Source organism: Oratosquilla oratoria, chromosome 22, assembly GCF_046742065.1.
Source record: "Oratosquilla oratoria isolate Oo_2021 chromosome 22, ASM4674206v1, whole genome shotgun sequence".
NCBI lineage: Eukaryota > Metazoa > Arthropoda > Malacostraca > Stomatopoda > Squillidae > Oratosquilla > Oratosquilla oratoria.
This window is the reverse complement of record NC_134798.1, coordinates 30716570-30726569: the sequence shown is the minus strand read 5'-3', so window position 1 is coordinate 30726569 and position 10000 is coordinate 30716570.

Genomic DNA, 10000 nt, shown 5'->3' with positions numbered 1-10000 from the left:
CCTTACGCCAGTCGAAAGAATGATTTTTATTTTTTGACATGAAGAAATACAGCCGAATTTTCCTGCCCATACCTAATTGACCTTTTATGTTCTGCCAATCTAGTGTTCAAGTCTCTCCCGGTTTGACCCAAGTAAACCAAATCACAATCTTTGCAGGGCAAACAATAAACACCAGGTGACTCAACTTCCTTCGGTTTTTGTTGAACGTTCACAATTTGCTTACGTATGGTGTTAGGATAGTGATAGGCAATAGTGAGACGTTCACGAGGAACTATTTCTCACATCACAAATTCATGTGATTTTATTTCTAAGACCAAAAATATGAAAGTTCAGGGTTTAAGGCTCCTCAGCCTTGATGTTTCCTCGTTATTTACGAAAATTAATGTTGATGATGTACTTACTTTTTTGGAAACCAAACTGCAACCGTTTCAAGACTTTTCCCCCCTCCCTGTCAACAAAATTCTTGCTTTAGTTCGCCTGTGTGTTTCTTCAAATGTTTTCTCCTTTCAAGACCAATTCTTCCGTCAAAAATTCGGTTGCAGTATGGGTTCCAATTTGTCTCCTGTTTTGGCCAATTTGTACATGGAGTATTTTGTGTGTACCCTTTTGCCCAGCATCAAACCGCCCGAAATGATTTGGCTCAGGTACGTAGACGATATCTTTTCGGCATGGGATGACAGTTGGGGCCCATTTGAAGTGTTCCATGATAAATTGAACCAATTGACCCCGAATCTTAAATTTAAAGTTGAATGGGAAGAAGGACACCAAATCCCTTTCTTGGATATTTTGTTAAGAAGAACTGATGATAATTTATTCTTTACAGTATACCGTAAGCCCACCCATTCAGGCATTTATCTCCACTTTTTTAGCAATCACCCTGACATGTCAAGAAAAGTGTTGCCTCTGGCCTTTTCTTGAGGGCTTTCAGGATTTGCAGTCCTCAATTTCTGGACCAAGAGATTGAGGTGATCAAATGTCAACTTGAGAAGTTGGCTTATCCACCTTGGTTTCTGGACCAAGCCCTCAGTAAGGCTAGGGCCAACCATTTTAAAACTTCCGTCCCCTCAAATTTTCACCGCTCCTTTAAGGACATTTTAAAAATTCCATTCAATAATACCATCAGTTCTTCTACTAATTTGTTTCCTCGTGAACGTCTCACTATTGCCTATCACTATCCTAACACCGTACGTAAGCAAATTGTGAACGTTCAACAAAAACCGAAGGAAGTTGAGTCACCTGGTGTTTATTGTTTGCCCTGCAAAGATTGTGATTTGGTTTACTTGGGTCAAACCGGGAGAGACTTGAACACTAGATTGGCAGAACATAAAAGGTCAATTAGGTATGGGCAGGAAAATTCGGCTGTATTTCTTCATGTCAAAAAATAAAAATCATTCTTTCGACTGGGGTAAGGCCAGATTAGTGTTCAAGTCCCACTGTGGTTTCAGGAGGAAAATAGTCGAATCAGCATTAATTGAGGAATGCCCTAATATTAATATTTCTAAAGGGCAGTGGACACCTGACATAATCTCACGCGCAGCAGTAAATAAGCTAGTGCGGACGTTACATCCTCCCCTCTCCTCACCCCCTCCCTCCTCCGCCACCCCAGTTTGCCCCGCGCCTGAGTGAGGTCAACTGTCCACATCTCTTCTTACTGTAGTTTATAAGTCCCCTCTGTTCTCTATCTTATGTACTTTCCTGAAGAGGGCTACAGTTGATAGCCGAAATATAGGATTATTCTTTATTCGAAGTTTATTCTTTCTCCGACTGTGGGTTCCTGTGTATTATTTACAAATGTGCTACTACATTTCCATTGATATATATATATATATATATATATATATATATATATATATATCTGTGTGTGTGTGTGTGTGTGTGTGTGTGTGTGTGTGTGTGTGTGTGTGTGTGTGTGTGTGTGTGTGTGTGTGTGTGTGTGTGTGTGTGTGTGTGTATGTGTGTGTGTGTGTGTGTAAAGTGTTGGTACAACAAAAGATGTAGGGAGCTAAAAGACAAAAAGGATAAAGCTTGGATGAAATAGAGGAAAGAAAAAAGACCTGTAAAATGGAAAATATATACTAGTTATAGAAATCAATATGTACAAGTATGCAGAGAAGAAAAGAAAAAAATAATACGAAAAGGATGTCATAGAAAAATGTAAAGATCAACCAAAACTATTTTATAGATTTGTAAACAACAAACTAAAAAACAAACAAGAATTAGTAAAACTACAAGGGGGAGTTGAATACACAGAGGAAATAGAAATGGCAGAAATTATGAACAAGCATTTTAGATCCGTCTGGGGTATTGGCTTCATGTTATTGTGGCAAAGTAGCATTCAGTTGATACCTTAGGGTCTATATGGGGGCGCCCCTACTGACCAGAGCCACACATCATTTTGGCTGTGATAGAGGAAAACTATGTTCATAGAGAAATGATGACACTTTTATACTACGACTGTCTCTCCGTTATGCTGTCCCCCAACACCTTGTTACTGTCCTGTACAATTTCTCTGAATATTCATTTCCTTTTTCGCCTACCTACCCTGTGGTGGGGGAAAAGAATACTGCCACCAAGTACTTCTACTTGGATGGTAAGAGACGAGAAAAAAGGGACGGGGAGTGGGACCAGGCATCCTTCTCCCTGTAGCCCCACAGGGGACATTCCTAAAAAAAGTAAAGGCATAAGAGGGTCTAGGAGTTTTCCGACCAGCACCCTAAGGTTTGTGTCTTTTAATGTGCGTGGATATGGTACAGATGAGTGTAAAAGGGAAGAGATAGATAGTATGTTTGTGAAAAGAAAGATGGATGTGTTGGCTTTGAGTGAAACTAAGTTGAAAGGGAAGGGCGAGTGTAAGTTTGGGAGTGTAAGTGGGAGGTTATCAGGAGTAAAGAGAGGGCGAGGGAGGGGAGGAGTGGCTATACTAGTAAGTGAAGAGATAGGTAAACGTGTAGTGGAGTGGAAGGAGGTTTCCTCAAGGATAATGTGGATGAAGGTGAAACTGGGAAAGGAGATGTGGGTTTTTGTAAGTGCATATGGGCCTGGCAGTGAGAAGAGTGTAGAAGAAAGGGAAGCTTTTTGAATAGATTTGAATGGGTGCATAGAGGGACTAGGGAGAATTGTCAATGTAATAGTACTGGGAGACCTTAATGCTAGGGTAGGAAATGATCCAATTGATAGAGTGGTTGGGAAATGTGGAGATCCAGGAAAAAATCGTAGTGGAGAGTTGATGGTGATGTGTCTAGAAAGAGAGTTAATGATAGCAAATACAGTGTTTAGGAAGAAAGTCAAGCATAAGTACACATGGGAGAGGGTGGTGGAGGGAAGGGTGGTAGATAGAGCGCTAATGGATTATGTAGTAGTAGATAGGAGTATGATAGGAAGAGTTAAGGATGCACATGTGCTAAGGGGAGAGGGTTGGGGAATATCAGATAATTTTTTGGTGGAAGGTAAGTTGAGAGTGGAAGATAGATGGAGAGAGACCAAAAGGACAAAAGGTAGGAAGGTGCTCAGAGTGAACTCTTTAAATGAAAATGAAAATGAGAAAGAGTACAAGAAGAAGCTGAAGGAGAAGTGGGAGGGAGTGAAGGATAGAGTAGAGCTAGAAGTGGAGGAGGAATGGGGATGGTTGAAGGAGGGAGTCACAAAGTGTGCAAAGATGGTGTGTGGAACAAGAAGGACAGGAGGAAATAGAAGGAAGGGTAGTGAGTGGTGGGATGAAGAAACAAAGAAGGTTGTAGAAGAAAAGAAGCGAGCTTTCACAGATTGGTTGCAAAATAGGACGAGGGAGTCATATGAGAGGTACAAAGAAAAGATAAGAGAAGTAAAACAAAAGATAGAGGAGGCAAAGGGGAGAGCAGATGTGAAATGGGGTAAGAGTATGACAGAAAATTTTGAAAGTAACAAAAAGATGTTTTGGAAATAAATTAAGAGAAGAAGAGGAGGCGAATCAAGTAGAGAAGAAAAGACAAAAGGTACAGATGGAGAGATGATAATGGAAGAGAAGGCAGTAAGGGGAAGATGGGCAGAATATTTTAGGGAGTTGCTTAATGTGAAGGAGGATAGGGAGGGAAATATAGCTGCAGTGGGAAATGCTAAGAAAATGACCGTGATGAGTGAGGAAAATGGAGGAGAAATAAGGAAGGATGAAATAAAGGCAGTTGTTAAGATGATGAAAGCAGGTAAGGCACCTGGTCTGGATAGATGCCATGCAGAATGTCTAAAAAAGGAGGTACAGTGATGGTGGACTGGCTAGTGAAATTATTTAATGTTTGCTGGAGAGAAGGTAGAGGGCCGGGGGACTGGAGGAGTGCCTGTATAGTTCCACTTTACAAGGGAAAAGGGGACAAGTGTGAATGTAGTAGTTTCAGAGGGATTAGCTTGTTAAGTGTAGTTGGGAAGACTTATGGGAGGATCTTGATTGAGAGGATTAGAAGAGGAACAGAAGGAGTAATTGGTGAGGAACAGTGTGGATTTAGGACGGGTAGAGGTTGTGTAGATCAGATCTTTGTGGTAAGACAGATATGTGAGAAATTTATAGGAAAGGGAAGGATATTTTCTGGGCTTTTATGGATATGGAAAAGGCTTAGGACAGAGTAGACAGAAAGGCACTGTGGGAGGTTTTGCGGATATACGGGATAAGAGGAAAGCTGCTAGGAGCTGTTAAGAGTTTTTATGAGAGTAGTATATATATACATTTATATATATATATATAATATATATATGTGTGTGTATGTATGTATGTATGTATATATATATATATATATATATGTGTGTGTGTGTGTGTGTGTGTGTGTGTGTGTGTATGTATATATATGCATACATATGCATAAATATATATATATATATATATATATATATGTGTGTGTGTGTGTGTGTGTGTGTGTATGTATGTTTGCATATATATATGTGTATATGTATATATATATGCATATATATGCCTATATATATATACATATATATATATGCAATGATGTTACATAAGTAATGAGAAAATGGCGGGACATTGAATATGATTTGATCAAAATACTACTTTATGGTGTGAAGTACAAATATATATATTCTATAAAATGACTAACTGAAATTTTTCTATATTTGTAGGTCTGAGTGCAGCGGTGAACGTGGTGGAACCAGTCTGGTTCGGTTTGCCAATCCGTGAACATTTGTCAAGATGTAGGGAAACATGGAGCAACGTTGCGACATCAAATTTTGTGTTAAACTTAAGAAAACTAAACAAGAAGCTTATGAAATGTTAAAGGAGGCCTATGGGAATGAACAGTTTCTCTCGGTGGTTTAACAGATTTTCTGAAGGAAATGAACAGGTTGAGGATGAACCTAGATCTGGAGCACCGAAAAGTGTACGCAAGGAGGAAAAGTTGAGGAAGTGCAAAGGTTAGTGATGCAAGACCGTCGAATATCTGTGAGGATGATATCTGAAGCTGTTGGTATTAGTATTGGCACAGTAGAGACAGTTCTGACAGAAGATTTGAAACTCATAAATATATATACATATATATATACATACGTATACATATATATATATATATATAGATATATATATATATTTATATATATGTATATATATATATATATATATATATATATATATATATATATATATATATATAAATATATATATACATATATTATTGGAAAAGAATCTGTTTTCCTCATCCAAACAAACAAACAATTTATTACTTTAGTTAGACTAATTCAGAATGAGAAAGTTCAATCTTACCTTCTTCTTGATATTTAGATGTAATTTATTGAAATGGCGAATACTTTTCGAGAAACAGGTTTTAACTCGGCCGAGTATGTACTTACGTCTCTTTCGCCTTATTGAGCCTATCCAACTGTTATTTTAGATTGTGAAGTAATCCTCTTTTGTTTTAAAGAGAGGTTTCTCTTTACAATTGGGAGAAAATGTTCCTCCGAAATTGATTTACAGTAATTTTAGTTGACACAAGTTCTCAGCGTCTTAACTTCACGGAATCAGAGATTTGAATGAAGCCGGCCGCTAGCCATACGCAATATCTATAATTTTCGCGACCATTGTTTACTTTTCACCGACCAGAATTTTCGGTATTTATTTCAAATATTTAATTTTTTCAATAGACTACAAATTATCAGTAGCAATTGATTATTAAAATTATTAATTATTTAGATTTTATCCAATAATTTAAATATACATTTTTTATTACTTCAATGAAATTAAACCTCCAGAGCTCAATAAATGAGTTCAATATGACGTCACCTTTTACGTAATTTCTAATGTAATATATATATACATATATATATATATATATATATATATATATACATATATATATACATACATATATATGTATATATACACACACACACACACACACACACACACACACACACACACACACACACACACACACACACACACACACACATATATATATATATATATATATATATATATATATATACATATATATACATATATATATATATATATACATATATATATATATGTATACATACATACATACATACATACATACATACATACATACATACATACATACATACATACATACATACATACATACATACATACATGTATTTATTTATGCATTTATAGGACTTTTTCGTTGAGAGAGGTTGGTCTCATAAGTTAGGATTTCACTTCGAATTTATTTTGAGCGACACTTGGAGACCAAACTTTGCATCTGCATATTTGTAGAAGTTGCAACACCTGTGGTGAGAATATTTTTCTGACAAACTCGATGAGGTCCTCAAGTCTACCGTTGTTTGTTAAATCCAGTCGACATCGATTTTGACAATGCAGCGTTTGTTGTGACTGAAGAAACAAACTTAAGTGGTTCAGGGAAGGCCCTTAGAAAGGCAAGGTACCTTCAAACACATGAAAAATGTCGCTAAATGAAGAAATGTCTTCATACAATCATAGAGAGGGTTAATGAAAATCAACCTGGAGATTCTCTCTTGGTCGAATAAAACTGATGTTTAATGAACGAATATATCAAAGGAACATTATAAAAAGAGTCCGTAATGTTAATTTTCTTTTATGGTTGTGATATCCTACTTGGCTTTGTTCTTCCTAAATCCAGGAATTTTTAATCAGTTGATCACTGGAGGCCTCGCTGAACAGGGTAATCAGTGTTTTGCATTCCAAATTCTCATCTCTAGTATTAGTCGTCTTACTTTGTCCAATTTTTTCTATGCCTTACTTGTTCTTTTTTTTATAATTTTGTGTCTTCTTCACCTTTTTCACCTCTGTACTCCATTACCCGTTTTTATGACCTCTTTTGAAGATCACATTTTCCTTCTTTCTTTCCTTTTGTATTTTCCTATTTACATAAGAACATAAGAACATGAGAATAAAGGAGACTACAAGAGACCATAAGGCCTACACTAGGCAGCTCCGTATCCATCACCCCCTGTCGTCCCCATCCATAAAGTTGTCTAATCGTTTTTTTAAAACAACTGATAGTTTCAGCGCTTACTACATGGTTACTAAGTTTATTCCATTCATCGACCACCCTATTTGTAAACCAATTTTTGGCTATTTCCTTCTTAAATCTAAATTTGTCCAGTTTATATTTTGTTTACTTTGATTCATTTTCCCCTTCATTATTTTATGTTTCTCTTTTCTATATTTTCTTGTTCACTTTGTCGCATTTTCTTGAAACCTGACAATTCATTACCATCTTTCTTTCTATTTGTTCGTTATTATTGTTATTTTTCTTTGTTTTCTTTGTTTCTCTCATGTTTTTTATTTTTTACATTTTTTCCTTCCGTCATTATATTTTCCCTTTATTTATTATAAATTCTTTTTTCTTCCAGTTACACATTGATTCTTGCTTCCAATTCCCCTTTTTATTATCATCATTATCTATTTTTTTTTTTTTTTTTTTTGGTATTGGGCTTGGTTTCATATTCTATATATCTTTTCATTCTAAACATGTGTGGCTAATTTTGGGCCATGTTTTACCTTAACCTTGTTTGAATACATTCTTTTTATTGTTTTTGTATTATTTTTTAAATCTCCAAAGTTTATGACATTACTAGCACGATATATCTCGAAAAATCATTTGCTTCATTTTTCGCAAGTGGTAGAACAGAAATACACCACTGCTAAGATTCCATTTTTGGCGGCCTCTTGTAGAAATGTCGTGATCAAAAATATAATAGAAATGAACAATATCCTCATGAACTTTCTCTTTGTACAGGACGAAGGAGAAACATAAGTTTCTGAGGGAGTCCTCACGTTACCTATAATGCACTTGAGCGGAGAACAATCTTATGATAGAGATCAAGGGATATATTTTGAATTGAAGAAATATAGTTTACAAAGTTTTAAATACAGTAACAATGTTAATTTTTGCATACTGATCTCATCAGATGCAATACTTAATAATCTACTTTATCAATTTTAGTAGTACAAAATTCTGTAAAATATCCATTGGAATAATTTGCAATTTATTTTCCAAACGAAGTAGAAAACATCTGTTTTGTTTTAAATTAATACATTTACCATAGGTTAATTGAGTAAGATGGCTCCTATGTAAAGTGATTAATGTTTGTTCTCTGCTTTGTATAATTTCTTCCTTAAGAATACAGTTCAATGAATTCATAAAAACAGATTTTCAGTCTTGATGATATAAATATTTTGCATATTTTTCTCAATCTAGTAGGGGAGATATTAAGAAACACTTTATTTGGTTTTCAAATTGTATGCATATTAGAACCTTCCAAGGAATGTTGACTGCATAAGTTGTATGTAGTCTGTATTTCAGTGAATTCAGTGATCTTACTACAGACCACATATGTAGCAGTATTGTACTACTAAAGGCTTGCTGATCACTCAGTTCTTGCGTACAGTGACACCTGTATACTGCCAAGCAGAGACCAGCTCCACCCGCCCTACATATGCCAGACCCGATAAAACCAACGGAACAATAAAAATGCAAAATCTCACCCCCGCATCCACCCGTGACCTACAACGACTTTCTGATAAATTGTAGTACAATCACACTCTGTAAAATATTAATTCTGAAGAAGTCGCATAAGGCGAAGCCGATCAGAAAATAAGGTCTTCCAGTTGTATACTTCCATGTCTACCACTCATACACCTATCATGATATCACGGTATCCACTATCTACATTATTTGGTACCCTTTTCATATCTCGTCTTAAAAACCTCCGTGGATCCACATCTTCTCTGAACCAGCCTGTGGTGGGGGACGAGAACACCATCATCATGTCCCTCTGGGTGTCGTAAAAAACAGTTCCATGGGGAGGAACGAGTAGAATTGGGATGTCATTCCGTAGTTTACTCTCTCCTAGTATTTGACTTGGGTACTCTCTTTACAAAGAGGATGAAGTTTTGTGTATATTAAAAAACTAAGGTGTATCAATATGTTCATAAATTAATTCATTTTTCTGAGGTTAATTTAAAGAAAGAAGGAGTGTCTAAATCTTTTTCTGAGGGGGGAAAAATCCCTTGGCTGAAGACAGCTATAACAAGTCGACATAGTATGTAGGGGTCTACCTCTGCGCAAGGATTTTCCCTCGTATGAATAAAATCACCTTTAATGGCTGTGCGTATGCCATCTATCTTGCACAAAAGCAAAAAAGAATTATTTGATTTACCACCAATGGCAAGACACATGTATACATATTCAAATATACTGATGTGAACTTATTCAAGCTAGATATATATCCACTTGTGTATATGTGGATCAGAGGAGTATGGTGACTCATATGATAGAGCAGAATCATCAAAAAATGCTTTGTATATTGATGGCGTCACAAAACCCTCCTAAATTCGAAATCCTTACTGACTGCATTTCGTTGTCAATAACCAGTGTTTCTGTCCATGGGGAGAAGATCAATTTATATGAAATTGTCAGTTGTCGAAAAGCTATCAAAAGAAACAACGAGTGAGGATGGAGCCTTTATCAGTGGGAAGTTTCACTTGATAAAGCTGTAAGAAGCAAAACGTCGTACT